The sequence below is a fragment of the Amia ocellicauda genome, chromosome 18 (assembly GCF_036373705.1).
Source record: "Amia ocellicauda isolate fAmiCal2 chromosome 18, fAmiCal2.hap1, whole genome shotgun sequence".
NCBI lineage: Eukaryota > Metazoa > Chordata > Actinopteri > Amiiformes > Amiidae > Amia > Amia ocellicauda.
In genome coordinates this window covers 24,890,486-24,913,306 of record NC_089867.1, presented here as the reverse complement: position 1 = coordinate 24,913,306, position 22,821 = coordinate 24,890,486, and the positions used below count along the sequence as shown (strand labels likewise).

At 51.3% G+C, this 22,821-nt stretch overlaps 1 protein-coding gene across 1 annotated transcript in view; it reads right to left on the bottom strand.

The window, feature by feature from the left end:
- Window positions 1–22,821, bottom strand: part of LOC136713661 (calmodulin-binding transcription activator 1) — a 318,322-nt gene that overhangs the window by 75,444 nt on the left and 220,057 nt on the right. The gene's annotated exons all lie outside the window — the stretch shown is intronic.

Here is a 22,821-nt window from a genome sequence, read left to right as displayed (position 1 = left end):
TGCCAAATGACACACAGACAAATGCACATATTGTTGTGTGTCACCGGGGGCTTTGAAGGCAGATCTGTCTGTAGTGTGAGTGAGTGTGCTCTGTGTGTCCGGTGGAATGGCCAGTGTGTGTGCTTTGAACCAGTGGGACAAGATGGGATACACACACACACACACACATACACACATTATGCACAACAGATGGCCTGCTAAACCTGTCTGCAGCAGTTTCCTAAATCAGCACCTTGGACTGCTCTGTTCAGCCACCAGACCAGAGCACAGGAACCAGCAGGACCGCGGTCTGCGAGACAGTCACCCCCACGAGCCGGCCTTCACTGACACACGTACAGAACCAGACAGACAGACAGACCCATTTGCGTGTACACAACCACCGTGTGTGGTTACTGGACTAAACCACGATCGCACCAGCACACGCACACCCCGACACACTTTATTAACGGGTTGCATTACTGTTGTACAAAGATATCCTAACGCAGGGCTAACACTCTCAGCAAGATGCCACACAGTGTGAAGGGAAGACAGCCCATGGGCCTCGCTGACGCACTGCCCAATCAGAGAGCTTCTCCTTGACAGCACAGGAAGGGAGGTGTGAGACTCGGGAAGGGGTGTGTGTGTGTGCGTGTGTGTGTGTGTGTGTGGGGCGGGCGGGGGGCCTCCGAGGACGTCTGTCCCGGTGATGAATTAAAGAGCCCGTCGCCAGCGTTGTAAAGCGCATCTTGTTAAGCAAAACAGAAGTTAAAACGCGGGGCCTGCAGAGAGTGCATGTTAAAATAAACATTCATTTGCAACATCAAACACGCTCCCCGATTAATTATCGTGGCGCAGGAGCGCAGAGGAGAGAGGCGGCGTCCAGGGCCGGCAGAGACAGACAGAGCTCGTCCACCAAGCCTGGGGTGGCATTCGAAGACACCGGCACCTGCCCCCACTTCCACGCACCCCACCGTATCGCAGCCCCTTGCCAAGCCCTGAGACGAACTCCAGGGACGATTCCTATCACTGCCTCCCTGCGACGCCAGGCGTGCGCTCCACAAGCCGATATTCCTAGATTGCTTTTCTCCTTATCGCAGTCTTTTGTGTGTACGTCTGATACGCTACAAAGAAATACAAATCACCTCGTTTCTGATGCCACTCAGGCTGATTTTATGCCGGGCCCGTCGCACACAGCCCCGGCAGCTTCTGCACCGGGAGGAAACGCATTAAGATGCAGGGATTTGCCTGCCTGTACGTTTCCTCCGTGGCGTACAGGTGCTCACCGGGACCTGGGGGAGACGCTACACTCGGCATTAATTGCACACGACAATCGCCCCCGGCGCACGCTCTTCGAAACCTGGCAAGTCGTGAGAAGGCTGTGCTTTTGTGACATGTGGCAAACTCTCTCCCAGTGCTGCCGGTTGTAGCTAAAGAGCTTTGCTTTGTGTAGCGTGGCTATCGAATCCTCACACTGCGAGTCTGCAGTCTGTGGGGGCACCGGTGTGTCAGCGGGGCCGGGACACGCTTTCCAGTCAGAGGACAGCAGAGACGCATGATCCTGTTTACAGACCGCCCCTGTCCTGTGTCATCTCTCCTGTTCCTCTAGAAGCAGCTGATAACAACTAAAAAACTCACTCTTTACTTCCTTAATCTAATAATAATAAACATACTATTTAGGCACTCAGAGAGACTTACTGGGATGTGGGGGTAAAGTTAAGATTCAACAACAGCTGCTGCAAAGTCACTTACAATAGACCAAACACAACAACACAATCCCTGTGTCTTTCGGTGCCCTCAGTGGCCTGTGCTCATACCTGGCTACACAGCCGTCAACTGTCACACCTTCTGCCGTCTGTTCCCGGCAATTCCTAGCGGTCATTAGTCCCGACACAGTGGCAGCCTGGAACAGCAGGGCCTCCCGCCACCACGCCGGTCTGAGCAGCGAGGCACAGCGTCTTATCGGCACACTTTTGCCGAAATAAGTCATCAGGCAGACGGCGCACATCACTGTTTTCTGCACAGATAGCTGGTTGCCCTTCAGACTGACTGCCTGAGTCTCAACCCTGAACACACTGCTGGGCTGACTGTGACGGAGTGAGTGTGTGTGTGGGGGGGGGGGGGGGCGATTATAGGTAACGCACGTCCTTGAGTTTCAGAACATTGTGCCACGGCAAAATGATCCCCCACTCCCTTCCCCTTGATACGCATTAAGGATCAATCTGTTATACCTTACGGACAAGGGTAGAGCACAGAGAACGAGAACAGCATGTGTTAGAGGATAGAGAAATCTCCAAATCTGCCGTGAAAATCAATTAAGCAATTAATGTAATGAGCACTAGAAAAGCACAATAGCCTGTCCTGAAATGCAAAGCTCCGAGGAAACTTATCAACAGCCTCGGACTTCGGTGCCTCCATCTTCATCGCGGCGAATGTTGTCGACAGGTTACCGGAGAAAAGGGAATTGCACACAAAAATAAAAAGTGTCAGCTGACTCGGCCGCGGAGAGCGAGGTGAAGATGGCGTGAGAGAGAACCTGAGAGGCACAGATAAGCGGGGCACCTTGCGCTGAGCGACGGGCTCAATGGCACACAATTATGCCAGCGTATAATGTGAGCCTCGGGGGCGGCGCTGGCAGGGGGCTGTCAGGACGGTGTGAGGACGTAATAAGACTTCAGCTGGAGTTCACAATGGCGCCGGGCGAGCGATCTGGCAGGCTGAGCTGAGGAGCTGATGTTGCGCGGCCATTGTTGCGGCATCATCGGTGACAGGCGCGGAGGGAACGGCACTCCCCCCCCACCCCAACTCACACTCCCTCTCTTTCTCTCTCTCACTCCCTCACTCTCTTTTCTTCACGCTCTCACTGACTCTCTTTCCCTTTCTCAGGCCACCCCCTTTACTCGTCCCTGCAACCGGTAACATCACGGTAAATCCAGACGTCTCTCCAGTCGCAAAGCCATTCCGGGTCTTAGCCCAGTTTTACTGCTGATCCTACGAGTTAAATGTTTCTTTACTGTGCTTTACCACAGAGGAAATACCAGGATATAGCGTGTTTCTTGTGGTAGCCTTTGTTTTATTCACGGTAGAGTGTGGTAAAGCCCAGTGCAGGTGTGTTACATCACTGTAAAAGTATGGTACAGTCATAATAAAACCAAGAATCCTGTGGTGAATGTACCCAGGTGAACACACATCAGGGCGGAGATGGACTGTGATGTTTGTGTCGCATCGGTGATTTGGCAGCTCGTTTCAAGATGGCGGGGCTCTTGATTGAGCTGTAAGCGGTGACCCTAGAGCCCCTGTAGGGCGGGGATGAGACCCCATGGGACTCTACAGACAATAAAACAGTGCCCTCAGCTCCCAGAAGTGAGGGGAGGTTGGGGTCAAAGGGTCTTTGTTCCCCGGATCAGTCGATTGCCACGTCCGTCAGCGGCAACAGGCGATAAACAAGGCCGCCCGCCGCCCTGACAGACGCGGAGATCCCTTCGTTAGCCCGTAAGGATGTGCGAACACTTTCTTAATCAGATGCTGGCAGATTATTTATGTTGCCAAATTGGCGGTTCCCGGCATGACTCTGCCGTCTGATTGTCAGCGGAGAGCTGGGGGCGCCGGCGTGGCACACTGTCTCCCCGGCTGCCAATTAGCGTCGTCAACAGGCAGGAGAACCGGAGGACGGCGTTGACCTGCCCCCCCCACCACCACAGCGTGCACTTCTCTCACAGGCGCCCCCCCCACCCACGGGATCCTGTCAATGGCTGAGCTCTCCCACACAAAACAGTGTATTGATTCACAACAGAAATTAGCCACTCATTCGTTCATTCATTATTTATTTATTTTGCCAGCGCATCTAAAATGAAACTCATTGAGCACAGCTCTGTCTGACAGTGTCTCGAATGCTAAATTTGAGACGGTTTTGTTTCGGAGGTTGGGTGTCAAAATAAAATCCCTGCTCGCGTTCTTCTTCGTCGAAGTTTTAAAGGAGCGACAACTTTCGGAAAGTCTCTGGGCTCTGACTCCTCTCCTGTCGATTTATAATCCGTGGCGCGTGAGGCTTGTTAAAGTCATCAATAAAACGGGAGATCAATCATTTTTCCCGTTTTGAAAATTTTCCAGGGATGCTTCGATTCCACATGCGCAGGGATTGAAGATCACAGACACAATTGGACGCTCTGATAAATGTGCACACTCAGGCAAAAGCCCCGGTCACTGATCAAGGACTTGGAGCTGTCAGGGTTTTGCTACAATTTGGTGACTTCTTGTTCACTTTATTACCTGGGTCTAATACCTATTATTTTTTATGGCTTACTCTCTACAGCCTGGGTAAGCAATAGTCAAACCAGCATTGTAAACTCTGTGGAACACGGTTAAACCTCCGTATGGATGCCGAGATATATATGATATATGTGACACAACACCAAGTACAAACAGGAGCAGGCACTAACACAGCAGGACATTCTGCCAGCCAGGCTGAGGGCGTCACGCAGGGGGCGGACGTGTATTCAGAAGGGAGATGTTTATTGTGTATGGATGCCAGGGAGAACTGAGAGCCAGGTTACAGGTGGGTGGGAGGGAGAGGAAAAAAGCAAAACAAAAATGTGCAGGAGAGAAACAGGAAGAGAGGGAAACAAATTCGGGAAAAGACATCCAGCGGAGAGAAGACAGCACGGTGAATAACAGGGAGGCAGGGTGCGGGGGGGGCGGGGGGCGGCTCAGCAGGTGCCCGGAGCGAGGCGTGCCAGGGGGGGTGGGGGGGGGCTCCGGGTGAAGACACGGTGTCTGTTGATGTTCATGCCAAGCTGCCGGGCTCCGGGCCAAAGGCATTAAGTGGAATCGAATCCCTCAAAACTAGCTTTAATCAGCAGGTTTTTAAGGTTAGAATTACTCTCTCTCCTCCCGCCTGCCTGCCAAGGTTAAATCAGACGAGGAGTGCTGAGGTAATGGGCTGGAAGGAGAACGGCGTGCGTGTGTGGGGGGGAGGCAGTGAGGGGATCTGGCCCAGGCTGGGGGGGCTCCTTAATTGGGAACTGACAGAGAGCACAGATCCGTACGGCTGCTCTAGGATACATCAGGTGTGGACGCTGCTTTCCGTGCAGTGAGTAGATTATAGACGCGCAGTAGGAGCCGACAGGTTGTTTATATACAGCCGGTACAGGGAGGAAGTCTGTATATAGACTCGTCTCGGTGCATACGGACCCTCAGAGGCATCTCCACATCAAGCAGTGCGTTCGGGATTGTGTCGATTTCTCGTGCGTCTCTCCCTGCTTTTTTTTTTCCTACCGGGAGGAAAGTTGGCCCCGTTCCCTTCCTGGAGGGAATCAGTAATCCTGCTACGGCTGCATTTCTAGGTCTGACTGCACTTAAAAACCGGAGAACCCCTCTGATTAGCATATTAAGTTGTTTGAACCGAGTTGTGAAAATTCAGCAAATTTTTTTGTACTTAATTCCCTTTGAAAAAAATAAAACGGGCAGCAGCAGCCCCCCGTTCTCTCTCGGCTCAGACAGTGCTGCTTTTAATTTTAATTTCCAATCTGATGAATAGGAGTCCCCCCATCAGAACTGGGGCAGCCGAAAGCAATTACACCGGCTCCCAGATCAAGGGGGCTCTGATAATAATCGGCAGGCAGGCCGAATCACAAGTTTATTGGCTTCAGATTTCAGACCAAACTCACCCACATCAAACGTTTTCATTTGCTTTTTAAGGCTGTAGGTTAACAATATAACTTGGCAGAATTGAGACACGTACTTATGAAGTTATGCCATGGGATAAAAATCAACCTGGAAAGGTTTTATTCACCTTTCTCACAGTTTCAATGCAAACTTACAATTGGCATTCTTCTTTTTTAATTAAACTGATTTAGGGGGGTATTTTTGGTGACTAAACATATTTACTATGCTTACTGTTCAAAATCCCTCATCAAAGTCAGAAAATCAGCCTTAATTAAGAGGGAGAGGAGAGCAACGATTAAACATGGCTTCCTTCATATGTAGAGTTTGATTTAAAAACATACAAATACCCGATTAAAGCCATGGCTGACACACACAAAAACGCGGACTGGGCTCTAGCTTTCTCTGAAACTGTGCTGTGGTCACCTCAGTTGAACCCTGAGGTCCTGCAGGAGTAATCATACCCCCCCCCACTGCTCTTCACAGACCGTCTGGCTTCACCATCACTGACCGTGAACCAGAGCCAAGCTGACACTCTGCCTCTGCATCACAACAAAAAAACACTCTGGAGGTGAGGAACGGAAAATAAAAAGGGCTTCTCCTCTCCGCGTCTCTCTTGAAAACCCATTTCCAACCTGACACCCGCCTTTAATTAAGACTCCCCCCCCCCCGGCTTCCCCAGTCTCACCGACACACGACCCCAATTAAGCGACTGCCAATCACACGCGCCGCTCTGAGCCGTGCGGAGGGACGCAGGTACTGAGGACGGCTCCCTCCCACTCAGCCCCGTTCTGCCAGGAGTGACAGCGACACACTAACAGCCGGAAGCCCACCGAGACCCCTGGAGACGCCCGACGCCCGCTTCTAGCACGACTCACCTTAAAGCGCAGACCCCCGAAGCCCTTTCAAAGGTACAAACGTGTCCTGTCAGTGCAGGAGAGATTATATAACGTGTCACTCTTTGGGCACCGCCGAGTGCCGATGAATATCAGATATGACAGGTTAATCATTTTTAATTGGAGGTTTTTTAACGACACACTGACAACGCAATCCCCCCCGAAATCAGAGGCACGTGTCTGAGTGGGAAACAGATTCGTCTCGCCACAGATCTGTGCTGGTTCCCCACACGGGCACAACCTCCTACTCCGACACCGCGCCGTGACGGAGAGGCTGCATTAACCGCCCCCGGGAGGAACGGCAGAACGGGCAAAAAAAAAGGTGACAGCGGCGGTGAAGGCTGCGTAATCACCTCACCGGAGAGGCTTTGGGGGGACAGACTCTCACCCCGGCCTCTCGTCTCCTCTGGCAGGACATGGTGGTAAATGAGGAGTAGGAGACGGGTATGAACTCCCGCGCTCGGGGGGGATTGGCAGAACTTTCAGAAAGAGAAGTGAGTGCAATTTCATTCTGTGTCGCGGCGCTTTATGACCCCGTTCCCTTACTGATGGTGACAGCACCACGCGACTACGTAGTACGCAGACCAGATTTATCCAAGCGGCAAATATCTGTCCAGGGCTGGGATTAGGAGACCAGAAGAGCGGCTACAACTCAGAGGCCGCTCTGCCCGTTGTGTTGGCTCGATTGTGAGTGATTCATTGATTCCAGATTCCCATCCAGCTGCCTCTGGAAGGATCCCAAGCAAACCGGCTCCGACAGCCTTCGAGTAAAGACCAGCGTCTCGTCCTGATGATTGTGGACTCCATTTACAGACACTATGAGAGGAGGCTTGGCGCCGCCTCTGCTCTCTCTCTCCACGGTGACACGCTGTCACCCTCAGCTCCACTGCCACCCCAATGCCATGAACCACCTCTGCCCGACTGACTAGGTCGCACAGTGCCACCTGGTGGACATGGCCCATCGTTGTGGTGGGGGTTTAAAGGAAAAGCGCTGAGGGGAGTGAGTCAGTAATGACGGTTTGGGAAGAGAAAATAAACATAAAAACAAGCTAGATGGTAAATGAAACAGAATATGTGAATAATATTACCAGGGGCAGAGTTTGGGCCATTTCCCCCTCATCAAAACATCCCATTAACTGAGAAATACAATATGGACAGTAAACTGAGCGCAGACCCCCTAATCTGACAAGAGAACGGACGGGGGATTCCCCTGGATTGATTTTCTGCTGATTTTGTTATATTTATTTTAACTTTTTAAGCCTTTGCAGGGGGATTATCAAAGGGCCAAATTTGCTCCTGATTTCTTCTGACTCTGAATGTTTAAGGGGTGCCAAGAAATAAACATGAAAGTAATAATAACTAGCAGAAGAGATAGTAGCTGGAAATCAGAAAGAAGAGAAAAAAGCAAACACGGCTTTCAAAGTTTAAAGAGACTTAATTTCCACCAGACAGAAATAGCAACGTAGTTAAACTCTGATTCATAAACGCAATCACCGGCAGCCCACACACTGTGTAGGTACGGACTCTGTAACGTGTATCTGTGTGTGATCTCTCCCCGCGTGTGGGTGTGTGTGCGGAGTACTCCTCTGCATTTTAGTGTGTGTGTCAAGTGTGTGTGCGTGTGTGTGTGTGATTGCGTGTACATGTTTGTGTGTGTGAGCGTGTGTGTCCTGCGAACCAGACATCCAATCCCACCTCGCCACACCCCCCACACCGCCCGGAAGCAGGCGAATTGATTTGGGTCAGATGAATAATGAATAATTATTTGAAGCAGGAGAGAGAGAGAGAGAGAAACGACAGCCTTGTAAAAGTTTACATGATGGTTCGAACCAGACTGTTGGCCGCCTGTGATCACATGGTTAAAAGCTGCCTTCGTACCTACTAACGTGTGTGGAAGCTAGATTGGTTAACGAGGGAATAACTCAGGATATAAAACGCCGGCCCGCTGCATGCTGGTAATCTACAACTGCAGATCTGTCCCCAAAACGTAGCGATGTCATCTCTAATTCAATCGCACGGCCGCGTGAGCAGGGGGAGACGGACCCAGAAATAGATAAGGGAGGGAGCGGAGGGAGGGAGAGAGAGAGAGAGAGGATGGAGGGGCCGAGGGAGGGAGAGAGGCGAGGCGGGGAACCACAGGAGAGGGGAGACGGGAGAGTGAGAGAAAATGATTGAGGGAGCGAGGGAGAGAGGGAGAGAGTGGAAGTGGAGCAAACGGAGGAGTTGCAGCCAGAGTAAATCAGAGATATGGAGAGATTACGTAGCGGGGGGGGGGTACGAGAGAGAGAGGGAGAGATAGAAAGTGAGAGAGATGGAAAGGTGGAGAGAGTGTTACATGAGCCCAGTGAGTGAGAGCTAGGGAGGGGGGGAGAGAGGGTGAGAGAGAGTGAGAGAGAGAGAGAGAGAGGGAGAAGGAGAGGGTAGGTTGAATGCTAACAGGCTCCCGAACGCAGGCGAGAAGCTTTACCCTTCACAGGCTGGGAAGCAACAATCGCAAACACATTTTCTCGAGCCCGGGCCCTCGGAGAGATAAAAAAGCAATTTGTATTCTATTCCTATTCAGCGAAGCTCGGCCTGTTTCCCTGCCTGCATATTTGTAAACACAGTCCCGTCAGAGCAGCTTAATCTTCCTTGCACAGCGCGGCTGCGGGGGGGCAGTGGTGGTCGCGGTACGGCACGGGAACTTGTGTTACTTTCCGTGGCAGGAAGGATGATTCTGCAGATAGCCTGGGGCCAAGGAAACAAACATGCCCACCCCAGTCTCCCCACCCTCCACTCCACGTCCTCAGATCCTAAAACACATCAACACACGCACACGCACACGCAAACATCAGTCTGCTCCGACACCAGCTCATCTCTCAGCAACCATCTCGAAACGGCCCGCGGTGCACTGAAGCTTAAATGTGTTTAATGCTCACACACACACAATACTCTTACAAATCTGTAGCCTTCTCAGCATTCAGAAACTGCCCTCCTCCCGCACAGCCTGACGCAGGTGAAATCGTAAACGGAGCGATCGCACTGGCAATACTGATAAATGAATATCACACACAGGCACACACACACACTTGGAGTCACAGAGTATCCGTGGGAGCAACCCCAGGCTGGGCGTCTCTGCCCGTGAGCGAGAGTGACAGCACAAATGAGTGGTCCTTGCCGTAACTCCACCTCTCCAATATCATCACTGGAGCCACATCAGAGGGTTAGGCAGACGAGAAATCAACGCCAGCCACAAAGCCGGTCTCTTCTCTCACTCACAGATAAGGCCACTCCACTCTGACTGAGTGCCAGACCGAGAAACAGACCCGAGGTGTGGAGATGGACTAGGCGTCCCTCTCTGTGACGGCGCTGCTCTTATCTCCGGCGCACACGGCCCTCGCTCCTGAACCGATAGCTGTCACTGAGGCAGCCCCTCTGTCACCGATAATGGGGGGACGCAGCGGGACATGCTTCACGTCAGTGCGGCGGCCTGTCCCTGTGTGGACGGCCGGGCCGGTGCTACAGGATGCGATGCAGCCTGTACTGTCTTCGCAGTGGCACGTGGCTTCTTGAATTTATTCAATATAGCGCCTTTTCAAGATGAGCAACATCTCGATGGGTAGTACAAAAACAACCACAACAACCACAGCAAGAGGAACAACCTACACAGTGTCAGATACATACGGCTACAAGAGACACTGACACGCTGTATTCGGCATCCTGATTAGATGTGTTTCCATAGTCTAATTCACATGCTACAGATCACCAATCAGTTCAGGAAGGGGGAACGGCATCAAGTAAGTATTTTTGGGGCTCAGACTCAAACCACCATCTTGGAAATTGAGCATAACATCAAATAGTCCAGCAGCGTGGCCGGGGATGGCAAACCTGCGTCCTACTGCTCCTGTACTATCATGCTTAAAACACGGATCTCCTGCCTGTGGGAGGTTCAGTACTTAACATGTATCACTCTGCAGTAAATCTGCAGTAAATTCACTGGCGTTAAACTCTAGATTAAAGCTGTTAAAGGTGGGTTAATGTGAAGGAGCCGCCAGTCTAAACAGGGCTCTCTCTCCTCTCAGACAGACAGACAGACAGACACAGACATCAGCGCCGTCTAGGTTTCTGGAGAGATAGAACCAGATGCAGCTTATTGAGCGCCTCTCTCTCTCTCTCTCACACACACACACAAATAAAACAGAGAGAGAGAATGAAAAGAAAGAATAAAAAGTGACACTTTAATTCAGAGGCGCTCTCCCGCCCGAGTTATTACGCGCTGCTCCGCAGAAGTGAGCAGCAGGCGTCCCCGAGCTCAGCCCATCGCCCTGAGAAAACAGCCCTTAAACATGTTTGTAAGCCAATCTGCCCATGCCCCCCCCCCCGCCACCGCCAGACTCCCATTGCAGGGCAGGGTGAGCCATTGCAGGTTTTATGTGTTGCAGGATTTGGGCACTTTTAACACGGTTTACTGTGGCGATTCCATAGTTTCCCACAGATCTACTACACTGCACCACAGGAATACCATGATTGACCATGATTAATGTTCCTACAGCAAGTTTACTATGGTAGCCCCTGGTTTATTCAAGGTACTGTGCAGTAAAGCACAGTAAAGGCCTGTTAAAACCAAAGAAAACCAAGCTGTGACATTAGAATACAACCACAGTGAAAGCAGGTTAAAATCTATGGTAAATCTATCAGTGTAGACTAGTGTAGGCTGTATCTCATGTATAAAGTGCTCTGCTGAGACAGGAAAGCGAACAGAGATCCTTTAAATGCAGCCTCTGGGTCCGAGCACAGGGACAAGCCCGGAGAGCGCAGAGCCTTTAAACACACAGCGGTAAACACATGGTCTCGTTCCCAGCGGTACACGTGAAACAGCAGCAGCGCTTTGCCAAGAGCCACTAACTTTTACATCCATGGGATCGCCCTTTCCACACCATTGGTTTAATAGGGACAGTGCCGCAAAACCAACAGACAAGAGAGAGGGAGAGTGAGCGAGAGAGAGCGGGGGACCGGGGACAGAAGGGAGCGCTCATTACTTCCACGTGTCACCGCTGCACGACACCACGCGTCTCAGGACTCGTGACAGAAGAGTCTGGCCTTAAAAATGTCACTGCGCCTCAATACGTACTCCTCTCAGCTGCCCAGCCAGGTGTCTGTCCCCCTATCCTTGAAACCCACCGATCCCGGAAGTAAAAGACGAATACGCAGCCGACGGATCGAAATATGAGAACGACACACTCTGCCTTTCAGCGTTCCTGCCCCAGCGTGTGGCCTTCCCGCGCCCTGTGTCTGAGCAGCTCGGTGCGTGAATGCGTGTGTGTGTGGGGGGGGTGAGATGTGTGGTGTGGAGCGCTGCGGGCATTGGGGGGGCCCCGGTGATGCCGTGCTGCGCAGAGAGCAGAGTGTGTGACTGAGGCAGGCGGCGAGCGGCGCGCGGGGGGACAGAGATGGATGTGCCGACAGACTGGCAGGCAGATGAGAGGGATGGGAGCGAGGCGGGAGAGACAGAGACGGAGTAGTGTCCCAGTGAGGGAGGGAGGGAGGGAGAGAGAGAGGCTGGGGGAGGGGGAGCGACTGGGGATGACGGTAGGGCAGCTGGTGAATCCACTGGCAGTCAGGTGCTGTAAGGGTGAAGCCTCACAGGATTTCAGAAGGGCCAGGTATTGACAAGCTCGATTGGCTGCCACAATGACCCTTGACCTGGCTCGTGTAACTGGACTGTGGTGACGCAACAATGCCGCACTCACGCTTTCACACCCCGGGATTGGTGACGGGCTCCGCTGTGACGGCGCTGCGCGGTTTACGAGTGAACGCGTGCGGAGCACCAGGACAGCGGAGGGTTAAAATCATGACCGAGGTTTCACTGCACAATATAACACTATTAGTGTTTTAACAGCGTCTGCAGCAGAATTGGGGTTCGGCTGTGTCTGAGAGGGGCCCCCCCCACAGCCCTCAGGGCACTGATGCACAGCGCAGACAACAATCACATTCTGGAATATTTTAAATCTATTTTGAGTTTTAAGGCGCACGTCATTGTGAAAACACTCCAGTCGGCGGTGAGGTGAGTATATTTGACTGCATTATCCTTTTTGTGAGTTTTTACCAGGCTGAGATCTGGGGCAATCTCGAGTGCCCTTCCTCTCTGGTTCACCAGACCACCTGCGACTCTGGCCCCGATCAACACCGCTTCTGTATGCGGCAAACGACAGGACGGGGACGCGTCTTTTTCACTGCCGATGGACATTCAGTTTGTGTTATTAACCGACGTGACATTGCAGTTGTTTGGTCACACTTCAAAACAACGGGAGCAAGTTCCCAGCGGTGAATATATGAATCTCACAGGAATGACACCGGACTCGACTCGACTGACTGTTTGTGTTTCTCGCCTCCCGACGTGCCGACGTGCCCCCCGGTGACATCTCAAGGTTAAATAACAAAACCAGGGAGGAGAAAATGAAAGTTTTCTGTTTTGCCTTGTTTTCTCCCCTCTCTCTTCCCTGAGTGGGCCGAGTCTGCTGGTTGATTTATGCTTCACACGTGCCATTAATCCTGAAACGATGCGTAGCTCCGTCAAATAATTGATCTCATTGTTACTGTAACTAAATCCTTCACAACAATGACATCTCCCACCCCCAACCCCGACAACCAAACCATCACACACACACACACACACACACACATACAGAGACACACAGATACACACACACACACACACATATATGCTGGTTTCACGCTCTCTTCAAAACTGAATCGGAACTGGCAGGATATTGGGTTCCCGAGACAGGTGGGAGGCGTGTGTGATTGCGGAGACCACCGCCAGGAGGAGCGCCGCCCGGTCTTCTCTGGTACGGCGAGAGGACCGTGGGTACCGGGAGGCAACGTCCACTATAAGCACTATATTAACTCTGCATTCGTGATTGATGAGAGAAAGAAAAATTCTCAACAAGCACTTTATAAATCATCATAAAGCACGTTATGTGTGAGTGATGCGGCTGTCACTTACACTCATCGCTAAAGTATTTATTAGTGGACCGTGTTATTGAGTGGTCTATTCTCTCTGTGCGATTCCCTTTGCCACGTAAAACAAGTTATTTATGGAGACCTCTACGTTTTACTCGTTTGTCCCAAGCTGATCCCAGTGCCGAGTCCAATCAGCAAGTCGTGACAGTGATAAGAAAAGGGGGATGACTGAGATTGAAGTAATGTATATGTATATGAAAAGATGCTCTTTAAGATTTCCGAGGATTAATTGTGCTCCGAACGCAAGTCGCAGGACGATCCTGAAGCCTATTGTGTAGGACCTGGAGAACAATGACTGAAGTCTGCACGAGCACAAGTTTGCTTTCTTCTTCACTATAATAGCAGCATGAAAAACATTTTGTATCTCGTTTAATAAACTGGCACAATAAATCAAACTAAAATAGACCTGCCATCGGCAGGACCATTGCACCCAGCTAGTTACGATTACAACAAAATGAAGAAACCATCAAAGAGAGCTCGTAGAGCTTCGGCCATGCAGGAGAGTCCGCCGCAGGACAGAACGCAGGCACATGAGCTGGCACTGCCAGGATGGGGCCCCCGGTGCCCGTTTAAAGGGTCCCACTGCAGCGCGGGGCAGAGAAAACGCAACTGCTGTACCGATCTGAGAAAAAGGCATTCTAAACAAGTTTCAGGACTCCAAGACTCCACGACGCCCTTCAGTCAATAAGCCACTGAAAGGTGCCGGCGGCAATCCGGATACACCGAGGAAACCAAGGAATGATGAGACAGAAGTAGAAGGAGGAGGAAGGAGAAGGGGGAGTGCGTTCCTCGATTAATGTTAAAGAACGACAGGAATTCCCCTCACTGGCTGCTTTTCCCTTTCCCTTTCCTCCTCCTCCTGCACCGCTCCCGAAGTCATTTAGAGCACCGCAGGCGTCCGGTGCCGGTGTGAGCGCAGAGCGGGCGGGGCAGCTCGTTAACATAATTAGAGTACGACACCCTGCGGTCTCTGGCCCCGGAACCCCCCGATTGGCACGCGTGTCCCACACAGGCTGGGCAGCAGGTGGCGAGGGATGGCATTACTCGGGCGACTCCGGCGCTGCAGACAGGCGAGGTGGCGACATCCGGCATAATGCGGAAAAATTCTGTCTTCTTAGGATGCGTCTTCCTCATGACTAGCGAACACCGCACTCAGACGCATCTACAGAGAACAACTCCTTACTGGGTGTCTTTTTCTATGGCTCCGATATGGATTTCTGCGCTACACAATCCACCTTTATCCTACAGCTCTGGCTCAATGTAAACATCAGGGCTGTGTGATGTTGCCAATGACTGAAGCTACAAACACTGTGTTTCAGACCGAACGCTCGAGTCAGAATATCTGGAATGGCAAGACGTTTCCCGGGGTCAGGAGCGTGTTTGCTTCCTTCCAACTCGTTGCGATTAGCAGATCACCCATCGGCAAACCCTCGACGGACTCCACGCTGACAAAGCCACGCGGTAACGCACATTCCCGCCCCCGGCCCGCCTTATCGAGCGCAGATCGCATCTCTCGGGCTCTCCTGGAGACTCCAGCACCGATATATAACATCTGAATAACCGAGATAGAAGAATCCGCACGAGGTCCACAACTGCAGATAAAAGAGTCCGTCGGAGGCGCGTTAAATTTCCAAGCACAATCAGACAATATACACCTGGAATATTTAAGCGGGATTTGAATGCCACTACATCTGCTACCAGGGTACGGGGTCCTAGCAGGCAGCGGGGCCGTCCAACACACTGCCCGAATCAATGGTCAAGTCAGAGCGAAGGGGCCTCTCTTTAAAGATTTGCTCTTATATTATGTACTCGTGTGCCTTTCGTTTCCTCTGACCTTCAGAGGGGGAATTGATGCAGCCGGATTGGAAATCAATCTGTTAAAAAAAACGAAATACACTGTAACAAAGTTATTAAAACATTCGTAACATCGTGACAAGCATGTGGGAAGCCGTTCAAACGGAGCTGCCAGCCTGTGAACGCTGGTAAAATATCACCTCTGTGACGTCGGCTCCCCCGTACACCGTTCGTTAATATATCTCTTACAATTAATCTCAAAACACGGGGAGCTTTGCTGAAGACGCCGCAGCATGGGCTGATTTGTGATCCGGACACAGAGCAGAGGCGCTGGCTAGCCAGAACGATTAATTGCATTGATTTAGAAAGGGGAAAAAAAGAAACGCAAAATTGAGTTTTAGAGCAATTATGTTGATTATATAGGCTAATCACCCTAGTAACCCACCAAGTATGCAGCTCAATCATACATCACCGGCTGGCCACCAAGTGTGTGTAGCTGCCTGTGCGCAGGATCTGAAATGGTTTGGGGCCACAGCAACTGGCTGCTGTGGCCCCAAACCATTTCAGATCCTGTCCAAAAAAGTAATACTCGGTCCCTGGGTGGCCCTTCAGCCGGGGGTCAGTAAAAACCAAGTGGAGCGAAATCCCACACGAAAATAAATAATCCTGGCTCCCCTGGAACGAGCGGAATGACATTTAACAAATTTACTGGCAAATATAAACATAAATTGACATGGGGGATCGAGAGCGCCGAATACAATATTCCTGATTGCTATTACTGACATGACTGATGACAGAGCGGCCAATCGGAGGATGCGATTGAATTTCATGTTCTTCGGAATGGAGTTTGAAATGCGAGATTTTTCTTCTGGAGTATTTCTCCGGGATCGGTGCGGACCGTCCTCTGGCCCGTGTCTGTGCTTCGCTTTCTTATTTAAAGTTTCTCACCATCCAAACAAACAAAGTTCAGCAGCACAAGGAGACGATGTATTCAATGCACAGACGCTGCAAGGACATTACTCTTGGAACATAATTAAAAAATAATAATTAATAGACTTGCATATGTTCGGTGGTGGGAAAAAAACAATTTGCATTTATGGAAACGCAAGTTATTATAGAATAATGTTAATTAAGCCGTTAAATTAGTTAGAAGCAGAAGCTTGCATTCACTTTAAATGTTAATTATTGTCGTTTAATTCCTGACCTTGTCTCGGGCACCTTTCAAAAGGTCTTCTGATACTACGGAAAGTATCCTGAGTTACTCTGTTGCTCTGCCTCGGAGACTGGAGAGTGTGAGTAGTGAAATGTATCTGTCCTTAACCGATCTCTCCACCACAATGCACTGAACCGATGCGACCAAGCACCCAAGGGGAGCATGCTCCAACACAGCTGGAAGTAGGAAGAAGGTCGATATGTATACCTTGCCACTGAGAAAAAGTTGATGCTCATTCTGATGTGTCAGGACTGTACAGTTGCCCATTCTCCACCCGTACAAACACACACGCCGTGTATAGACACCGCCGAACCCGCGGCACGGCGGCGGGGGAGTCGCGGAGAGGAGTGCCGCAGAACCAACCACAGAAAAGCGCGGTGAGGTCACGGCCCTGAGAAGTGCAGGCGCGGGGAAAAAAAAAAAAAGACAAAAAAACTGCAAATATACGGGTGTGTTTTATGGCGCTGTTTTAATAGGGACGACTCGAGCGCTCAGAGCAACACCAACAGCAGAATATTAAACAGATGCAGATGGAGGCTTTTAAAATAACAGATAAAAAACAGCTCTGAACCGCTTTGGGGGCCAGAATATAAACCAGAGAAGCTTCTATGAGTGAGAGAGTGAGAGAGTGAGTGTGTGTGCCGAGAACCGGTAACCAGTGCGTATAGGGTGTGTGTTTCTACGTGTGTGTGCGTGTGTATGTGTGTGTGTAGTTGGGAGATGCTGGCAGTGCACTCTCTCTCTCTGTCTAATGGTGGGCACACGCTGCATGCTGCTGGGGGGATCCTGCCATAGCAGGTGGGTGATTAAGAGTAATTGCATAATTACACAGAATGTGTTAATAAACATAACCGAGGGAATCAACAGCACAACAAATACCAGACAGGCTGAGCAATCTACTGCACTTCTGATACCACACACACGCACACACACACACACGCACATTATGCAGGGAGGAGGGTCACACACAGAAGCATGCGTGCCGTTTGAAGACTCAGATAAAACCGCCGACTTGAACAAGAGACACCTGCACCTCCTTTGATGTGGTCGAGTCGCTCTACAGGGTCATGTGGTGAACGCGTGTGCACCGCTACACAAACACGGCGCCTCCGCATGAGCACAGCGCCGCCCCTCTTCCCCGCACTGATCTCCCATGCTGTCCCCCAGGTACAGAGGCGGCACGGTGGGTTTGCGCAATGCTTTATGGAAACGAGAACATCTGTCTGTGTGGTGGAAAGACCGGTCCTCTCCAGATGTTACAGGCCCAGCTGCTGCTCTCGCTGTGGCTGAACACTGTCATGAAGCAGGACTGGACTCGTCTCATGTCCAGAAGAGGACACACATGTGCGCAACACCCCCTCCCTCAGACATGACCTATCACTCTACTCACACGGCCATCTGTTTCATTCATTCTTCGTGCTTTAATCCCCAAACACTCTTATAAAGGGTTAATATGAACCGCTCTGTATGATTTTAAACCCTTGCTTACTCGTCAGAATCAGCGGAGTTATGAGACAAGATACACGTATGTTTCTATGGACTGGTGTAAGTGAACTCTAATCATCCGGGGCCCTGTCTGAACAGCACGGCCGATCGGCACTGACAGTGACTGAATGTTTCCAGAGATCCCTCTCCCGGTGATTATTCCAAAATGAAACATGTTTAAGTTGAGGAAGACGATGCCGGGATTGAGGGAAAGAGGGAGCGCAGGACAGCGTGGGGCCGTGGGGGGGGTGCTGCCGCAGAGCCGGCTCTAATTAGCGCTAATAAAACATAATGGGAATTATCCCTCTTGTCAGGTATAAGATGAGGTGATTACTGCGGAATGGGGCAGGAGATTGGGAACTGATCCGGTAATCCGCGCCCAAGCTGCTCCACACGATAGCGGCTTGCTGTGTGTGTGCGCGTGTGCGTGTGCGTGTGCGTGTTTGTTTCTTAGGTTTCTTTAAAACAGGAGCTTTATCAGCCATGGCACGACTCTGTCCATATAAGTGTCCAAGCGCTATAAGGGCTGAAGTCCAGCCACATCCTGACAGAACGACACCAGCGCTCGTTTCCGAATCTCCGCGCTAATTGGAGAAGAGGCAACAGCTCTCGACGAGACAGAACTCGTTAGTTGTCCTTCGCTTTCGTGTGGCGGGGGGCTGCTGCTGAGCGTTGGGGCCGCGGGCACATGGGGGCATCTGACCTTGGCCAGGCACGTCACGTGTTGTTGTTTTTTCCCTCGTGGCCGAGTGGACTATGGGTGCGTGCCATAGTAACAGGGAGGGGGGAAGCGACGTGGCTCAGACCGGCGACGCTTGGAAAGTGTCGCCCGCGGTCAGCGCCTAACTGCACAGTGGAGAGAGACACGTCCAGCCAATGGCAATCGGCACTGTCTGTAAAGAGTAATGAGAGACAGGCGGCTCCCAGTACAGTCCACCCAGTACTGGTCTTTGAAGGCAGACCCAGAATACCCCTGGGCAGGCCGTCCCCTCGCTCAGCATCACTGTCAGACCCGTCCACAGCGGGACTTAACAGACAACTCTGGTCATGTGACTGAACTGTGTTGAGTAGGATAGTTCGACCAATCGAAAGCCCTCCTCCCCACACACACACTGCAGCAGTGATGAGGGAGAGTTGTACACACAAATATCAGCCTCCATGCATAACTCTGCCTAATCGCAGACCAGATGTGGATGTGCTTGTGTCTGCTCAGTTTTATGTGCCGTGTTTAGTCTCATCTGTATAGCAAGGTCACTCCTGCACAGCGTTCCTCAATGTTGTCGATCTGTCAGCTCCTCTTTCCCCTCTTCCCAGAAGTCTCTGCCTTTCAGCTGAAGAACGGATGTGATCAAAGGAGAATCCACGGAGCCGCCGGTCTCTCTTCTGTGGCATGGGGCCGCCCACAGTGCCGCGGGGCCCCGTCTGTTTATTAAGTGCTGTGATTCTGATACCTATTTAAATTTTTTCGGTGGGAGAAAGGTTTAGGGTGGGGGGGGGCTGGAACTACAACTTTCAGAGAACTCTCCGCTGTTTATGTGCGGGAAGGGAGGATGGAGGGAGAGAGAGGGCTCTGTGAGGAGAAGATTTCGCAGCAGGTTCCTGGGGGCCACAGAGTGACGTAGTTCAAAGGGGGAGAGTCTGGTTGTGGGCTGCGTTTTTGGGAAGCTGCAGAACATCGGCTTATAAAGGAACTGGAAACAAACTCAGTTTCAGTTCAGTCTGGCCGTGGTGCCAAACAGATCCTGACATCATCGGTACTGGTCATAAATATTTTCCTCGTAAATATGTTAAACGTGGCATTAAAAAAAAAAAGAAAGGAGATTCCCAGTAGCGCAATAATGTTGTTTGCAACCTAACTTGAAACCAGGCAAAGCCCTCAGTCCCAGCGCAGCGCAGATGTGTGTTCATGACAATTGCCAGGCTGCCGTCTCCTCGATCTAATCTGAAGCCTCGCAGAGCCGCCGTCCCCTTTGATGCTTGTGCTCCAGCTCTATTAACTGGGTAGAACGGAGAGCAAACAACCATCAGCGTCTCGCCTCCTGGAGCCGGCCAGCTCTGAGGCCCTCTCTCCCTTGACGGCGTGTCCCCTCGTAACTCTGACATCACCGAGCCGCTGGGACTTCATATACTGTCTTTTTTGTGGGTCGTCTGTGTTTCCCGCCGGTGTAAAGTGGGAGTCCGCTGAGCGATACCGGGCAGTGAAAAGGTGTGCGCAATTGCCGGACCGGCCGGCCGCTGGGGTTTGTGGTTCTGTGAGCACGGAGAGCATAAAGGCCTTTACGAGGTCAGGGGCCAGACGGTGCGCCGGCTGGAGGGTGGATTTATGGCAGGCGAGTCCGTCACGGGCTCTCTTTTACTCCTGTGTAAAAATGCGCCACTCAATCCCAAGCTCTCCTTATTAAAGTCACTTTCACAAAGTGTGGCCTTGGGTTACAAGCCACATTACAGGACAAGGACAATATTTCACTGATTAGCCGCTAGGCCTCGGCTACGGACGCCCCGGTGTAAGTCGGACGGATAACCTCCCAGCGTATTGCGTTGGAGGTCCGGCTTGGCGGGGCCAGCTGGCACATTCCCCTCTCTTTCTTTTTAAACTGCCTCGAAACATAAGTGCACTTGATTTATTTTTAAAATCCTATCCTAAGAGGAGTCCCCCGTGCGCAGTGAGAGCTCCACGTTAGCGTTGTCTGATGCCCAGACGGATTGTGGCACAGAGACACGCCGACACTCACTCCTCTCCGTCTGTGGCCCGTAGCCGTGCTCTCCCTCCAACTCTTATTTATTTCGGCCCTTCGTACATTGTTTATCGGCTGGTGAAGAGTCGGCATGTCTGCTGTGCCGGTGTTGGTAGATCTGCGCCGGTGTTTGTGATACGCTGAGCTCTGTGCCTCTGTGATCCTATTCGTGGCGTTCTGTGAGATCTGAGCTACACTGTTGTCATTCTGTGATGCCAAAGCCAGCTCTAATCTGCGACTGTGGTTTGAAAGGGACGGGCGGCTCCCAGCGCTGCCCTCTGCTCCCCACATCCTCCTGAGATCTTAATTGGTTTATTGAACTTTTATTTAGAAAACGTATCAATCCGAGCGCCTCTTTCCAGGTGTTAATTACCTGCTAATTAAAATCTGCAGGAACTCAAGACTCTCGAGGAGTGCAGATGACCAGGAGGCGCAACCGGCCTGGCAGACAAAGACCTCAGGAGGTGCCTTCTGTCATCTCCTCCACCTGCCACACGCAGGGTCAACGGGTTGGCAAGAGCGGGAGAATCACAGCCAGCAGATTCGCACCAGGGACACGTATGGGGGCAATCAGAGAATAAAGAAAGAGGCCGTCATTACTGGGCTCTAATCACGTCCCCATCTCTCTGCTGGGCTCGGCGGAGATCAATGCTGCTGCTCTCTGTGCATTGACTGGGACCTCAAGCGGCCGTACGGAGAGTCTCTCTCACCTATTGCTACCCTTAATGAGCCAATTAGTTGACAATAGCGTGCCTAGCATTTTATAAACTCTTGTTTACTTCCAATTAATTATTAATATCTCATACTTAGGTATGAATAAAATTAAAAGACCAGGGAGACCATTAGCTCCCCATTGCGGATCATTATTAAGATGGTGCGCTTCTCTTTTTTTAAGGGGGGATAATTGTTCATTACGGAGAGGAATTATTCCGCGCGAGGGGCGGCCCTTGCCTCGGCTCCATCTCTCTGGGTCCTCGTAGCTTAACGCTAACAGGTTATGAGGACGGCTCGTTTTCTGCCGCCGTGTTTTGTTTTAATCTCGTCCTGAATTATTTACAACGCGGCTCGTTTGCATCCTCTGCAGTTCTGCTGTCCCCCGATTCCACGAACAGACTCTTCGCTGCCGGGGAGGAAGCGCGGCCGCGGGGAAGACCATCAGCGTCGCACACTGGTCTGTTCTGAGGAACCTAGTGATCGTGTGAGAGTGTCAGTGTGAAACAGTGAGGGTGTGAGAGTGTCAGTGTGAAACAGTGAGAGTGTGAGAGTGTTAGTGTGAAAGAGTGAGGGTGAGAGAATGTCAAGATGAAAGAGTGAGGGGGTGAGAGTGTCAGGGTGAAACAGTGAGGGTGAGTGTGTTAGTATGAAAGTGACAGTATGAGAGTGTCAGTGTGAAAAAGTGAGTGTGAGAGAGTGTCAGTATGAAAAAGTGAGGGTGTGAGAGTGTCAGTCTGCTTGTGAGTGTGACCGAGCGGCCCCTGGGACCGGGCTGGTGGCCCTCGTCCGGTGTCAGTCTGCTCTCCCTCTGGACATGGCTGTCTGCGCTCGGGGTGGGGGGAGGGGGTGTTTTATTGCCAACACAAACGCAGTCTGTCTGCAGCAGCGGGCAAAAAAATAAATCACGGCTCTGTGGTAAATGGAGTAGGCCACAGCTGCTGCCAGTGCTGCGTTGTATCAGCGGTGCAAATAATGGAGATTCCACGGACCAGGCGCCGCCAATGAGCCGCGGCACTATTGATGAGATATTTGGGCAAAAATATCTCGACTAAAGCACAATAAATAAATAAATAAAGAGTGAGAAACTTGGCCGTGACGCCGCGGCACGTTGTAAACAAACCGAGGGCCGATCTGGTGGCTCTGACCCGAACACGACGGATTCTAGTGCCTGATCATAAATGTCATGACGCTCCCTGGTTTGATAAGTCAGTCGATCACTCTCAATCAATCAATTTCTTCTACATCTTGTTTGTATACCTTCCAGTAGTGAAAACCCATCCCAAAAAACAGAATCCACAACGAAGCTCGTGGTGCAGAGTGGCATCTGTGAGCTAGTTAGGATGCA